This window comes from Sorghum bicolor, chromosome 3 (assembly GCF_000003195.3).
Source record: "Sorghum bicolor cultivar BTx623 chromosome 3, Sorghum_bicolor_NCBIv3, whole genome shotgun sequence".
Taxonomy (NCBI): Eukaryota; Viridiplantae; Streptophyta; class Magnoliopsida; order Poales; family Poaceae; genus Sorghum; species Sorghum bicolor.
The window spans coordinates 20,547,762-20,552,600 of record NC_012872.2 but is presented as its reverse complement, the minus strand read 5'-3'; the positions used below and the strand labels follow the sequence as shown (position 1 = coordinate 20,552,600).

The window sequence follows — 4,839 nt, the reverse complement described above, 5'->3', positions numbered from 1 at the left end:
ATTTTGCATGGAACCCTTTGGCTCAGGAAGCTTTTCAGAATCTCAAAACAGCAATGACTACCACACCAGTCTTGGCCCTGCCCAATTTTCATCAACCTTTCACAGTGGAGACAGATGCATGTCAAGATGGAATTGGGGCAGTCCTCATGCAGAAGAACCAACCTGTTGCCTTCTTAAGCAAAGCACTGGGAGAGAAGCATAAAGCCCTATCTATCTATGAGAAAGAATTTTTGGCCCTCATCATGGCAGTTGACAAATGGAGGCACTACCTGGAGAGAGGGGAATTTGTCATTCAAACTGACCACAAGTCCTTGGCATATCTCAAAGAGCAGAATCTGCATTCAGAGATGCAAAGAAAGGCCATGACAAGAATGATGGGCCTGAACTTTAAGATAATTTACAAAAAAGGCAAGGAGAACATAGCTGCTGATGCTTTATCTCGAGTGGGTCATATGATGGCTATACAAGCAGTCTCAACAGTACAGCCAGTTTGGATCCAGGAAGTGCTAAATTCCTACACAACTGACCTCAGAGCACAACAGTTACTGCAACAACTAGCAGTGTCTAGTCCAAACCAACAGGGCTTCTCTCTGGCTCAGGGTCTCATATGGCAGAATGGGAAAGTCTGGATTGGTCAAAACTCAGCTCTACAAACCAAGCTCATTGCAGCCTGTCACTCTAGTGCTCTGGGAGGCCATTCTGGGGTGGCTGCATCCTACCACAGGCTCAAGAAACATTTCTCTTGGAAGGGCATGAAAACAGATGTGGAACAGTTTATCAAACAATGCATCACCTGTCAACAAGCAAAACACTCTCTACAACATCCTCTGGGGCTCCTCCAACCTCTGCCCACACCTGAGGGTATGTGGCAAGACCTGACAATGGATTTCATCGAGGGTCTTCCCAAGTCTGAAGGCTACAGTGTAATACTCGTTGTCGTGGATCGTTTCACCAAAGTTGCACATTTCATCCCACTCAAGCATCCTTACACTGCAGCAGTAGTGGCCCAAGCTTTCATGGATGCGATTGTCAAACTCCATGGTCTTCCTCAGTCCATCACTTCGGACAGAGATCCCATATTTGTCAGTCACTTCTGGAAGGAACTTTTCTCAGCATACAAAACAACTTTGAATCTCAGCACTGCCTACCACCCACAGACCGATGGCCAATCTGAAAGGGTGAATCAATGCCTCGAGATGTACTTGAGATGTGCTGTCCAGGACTCCCCACACACTTGGAAGAAATGGCTGTCCCTAGCAGAACTCTGGTACAATTCCTCCCTACACTCTGCTCTGGGTTGCTCACCATTCAAAGCAATGTATGGGTATGAACCCAAACTGGCAGCTGAACCCACACTATCACCTACAGCATCCACCTCAGTCACTGAAATGGTGGAAAATAGGGAGCAACACTTGCAATCTCTGAAAACACATTTGGCCAGAGCACAGAACAAGATGAAACAATCAGCTGATCAGAAACGCAAGGATTTCCAGTTTCAAGTGGGAGAACAGGTTCTGCTGAAGCTTCAGCCCTACACCCAATCGACTGTTGCTAGCAGGCCATATCCCAAGTTGGCATTCAAATACTATGGCCCCTACAACGTGTTGCAGCGCATCGGCAAGGTTGCATACAAGTTTCAACTGCCAGCTGACTCCATGATTCATCCTGTGTTCCACATCTCTCAGCTCAAACCTTTTACACCGGATTACTCTCCAGTCTTCGATACTCTACCAAAACTAACTGATCTTGAAGCTGCAGAGACTGTGCCCAAGGCTATCATTGCTCGCCGGTTGGTCCGCAAAGGCAACTCGGCCATCTCCCAAGTGAAGCTTACATGGGTTGGACTTCCTGAATCCGCTACAACATGGGAGGACTACAATGTCATCAGGGCAAGATTTCCGGAAGCGCCAGCTTGGGGACAAGCTGGAACTCAAGGGGGCGGAGATGTCACACACGACGTCCAGGAGTGAAGCTCAAGCAAGAAACCGCTTCTGTATTGCGTTAACGTATTTACACATTATGTATTCTAGTGGTTCTATGACGTGTGGGGCCCTAGCGCCAGTACTGTTAGCGAACACATAAGTGTCGCCCATTTGCTGTATCCAGGGATCGAACATTGAGTAATACACACGCACGCCAAGGCAGGGGGTTAACCCGCCGGCGTCAGGGTTTCGCCGTAATTCTGTCTTCGTCTCACGCCGCCGGTGACCCACCGCGGCAACGGGGTGTGACATGCCCTGATGAAGCCTACAAATTTAGATCGGGTAGCTTTGAGCGGTGACCTCGCGGGCGTCTGGTGACCTGGAGTGCGGTCCCCCTCGTGGACAGCCGACGACGGAAGCAGCCTCCTTACGTACTGCTGGCGACCTGGGGCGCAGCCACCTCACGGGCGGCCGGTGAGGTGAGCTCCCGTGGTGCCCGGACGGCCGGCGCGACAAACTTTCGTGGCGAGCGGACGGCCGGTGATCTAGCGCGTCCAAGGCCACCTCACAGTGAGCTAGCGCATGCATCAACGGACAGAAGCCTCGGCTCAGGTATTTCTACCTCCAATCTCTATTGATTTTGTAGTTCGTTCGCACGCACTAGTTCTTTGGAGACTATTTATTTCTTTTTTTCTGCAAACTGAGAACAATGAAAGGAAGAGAGCAATACGAGCACAATTGCCTTATTACAGATACTATTACAAAGCAACTCAATTGAAACACACAATTCTAAATTAATTGGAGAAGCCATAATACTCTAGCACTTAAATCTTCAATGTTGACTGATTGCTTCTCTTGTTGTGTAGAGTATCGAGAACTAGACTCAGATCCATGGGAAGAAGTGTTGGCTACAGCTCCACCCAAATGGCCAAATTGAAGGACTGGTGGAGACCTATTGCTTGCAGATGCACCTAAACTTTCCTGGAGATGAAATCCTTGAAAGCTAGGTGGAGCTTGTTGCCAACTCGCTTGTTGTGGAACATCTTGGAATATGTGAGGAGAATGGCCATATGGTGTACTTCTGGAGGACCAAAAGGATTGAAGTTTTGTATAGAAAATTAGATGTTCCAAAGGGAATATGGGATTGGGAAGGTGGAGAAATCTGACCACTACCCTCATGGTATTGGGTTGGAGAGTCTTGATTCAAGCCTTGATTGAGGAGGCCTCAAAAGTTTCAGGTGGGGGTTCCATTCTTGTGTTGTAGAAGTTCAAAATCTCAGGGAAGTGTGGAGAAAGAGTGAAGCACGGAGCTTCAGTTTTTGTAGGTAGTGAAGAAGGGAAGCAGCTAGTTTTTGTAGGTAGTGAAGAAGGGAAGCAGCAAAGAAGCAGGCCAACGTCCACCCGCCCAACGGCTCCCTACTGAATGCAACGGCTCTCTTTGTTTATTTGTTGTACAGTGTATATATTGTATTTTGTTACCTAAAGGGTTGTCTATAGTGCTAGAGATGGCTGGTGGCTATGGACTATATATGGACCACACCCACAATGTATGTGGTTGGCTGATAGCAATTATTTTATTCCTTATGGACTGCTTTTTCACACATTGTGGTTGCTCTAACGTGCACAACCTCAAGTCTTGTTTAGTTCCAAAAGTTTTTGGCAAAATGAGCACTGTAGCACTTATTAATCATAGATTAACTAGTTTCAAAAGATTCGTCTTGTAAATTACAGGTAAACTATGTAATTAATTATTATTTTTATTTACATTTAGTGCTTCATGCATGTGCCGCATGATTCGATGTAACAGGAATCTAGAAAATTTTGCAAAAAATTTTAGAAACTAAACAAGACCTCACTTGGACTAGCTCACCTTCTAGTGCCAGCGAGCTGAATTTGCTCCGTGAGATTTAAAGCAAGTTTGAATTTGGCCTTATTCTATTGCATTACTTCAATAATACTTTTTAGTGAGTGAACAATATTTTTTTTCATAAAATTTCAGCATAATCAGAATAAACCAAAATTCAGCGAGGGACCCAAAGCAAAACGCGAGCTCAGGTCCCAAAGCCTCACCTATAACTGTGTTTCACTAATTTCTAATTTGGCAAGGTTGTACAATACTCGTCAAGAGAACATAGCATACTTTAGTAATTCTCTTAGAGCATCTCTAACAGTACTATTTAAAATAATCTATTTATTTCTCAGTTTGGGTAGCTAGCTGCTTTTATACTAACTAAATTGCTCTCAACTCTAGTAGTACTACCTAAAATTGACTACCCAAAGTAATCCTAGCAAACAATGACAATTAGGTTCGCATGTCATCCTCTCTTCTATCTTCTCCATAGATCTGCTTCGGGACATGAACGCACCTCGATCCTGGCAAGAGAAACTCTGACGACAGCGGCTGACCGGCGGAGAGGCCCACGGGGCTAGGGCAGACCCTAGGGTGGCTGCGACGCAGCCTTGGGCGGGCCTGCGGTGGCCCGGAGCAGCGCGGTGCACCAGCAAGTAGGGCTTTGGCGAGCAGGACGCCACGCCGAGGAGCAAGGGTCGTCGCACCGGAAAGCAGGGCGCTGCACCCGGTGAGCAAGATACCCAAATATAGGATAGGTAGTGGGTGTAGGTAGTCTACTAGAGATACAACTCCTCTAATTATTTAACAAGGACTACTTCACCTTTCAAACTATAAAATCAGATTTTTATTCTCTGAACTTTCTAAAATTGGTCAAATAACCCTCCAAACGGTTTTGGACGGTGGTTTTGCTATAGTAATGGTGGTTTTGTCTTTTTTTTTATTTCTACTGAATATTTGAAAAATCATTGTAAATTATAAAAAACTATAAAATAAAAACTAATTTTATTAAACTCCATGTGAATAGGTCTATACAATGAGTATATAATAAGGTATGCTTGAGTACAA

The 4,839-nt window shown here is 45.5% G+C and overlaps 1 long non-coding RNA gene across 1 annotated transcript; it reads left to right on the top strand.

Annotated features, from left to right (window-relative positions):
- LOC110433546 lies at positions 2,243-3,506 on the top strand. The gene is made up of 2 exons (XR_002451013.1): positions 2,243-2,534; positions 2,789-3,506. It is a non-coding gene; the product is annotated as an uncharacterized LOC110433546 (long non-coding RNA).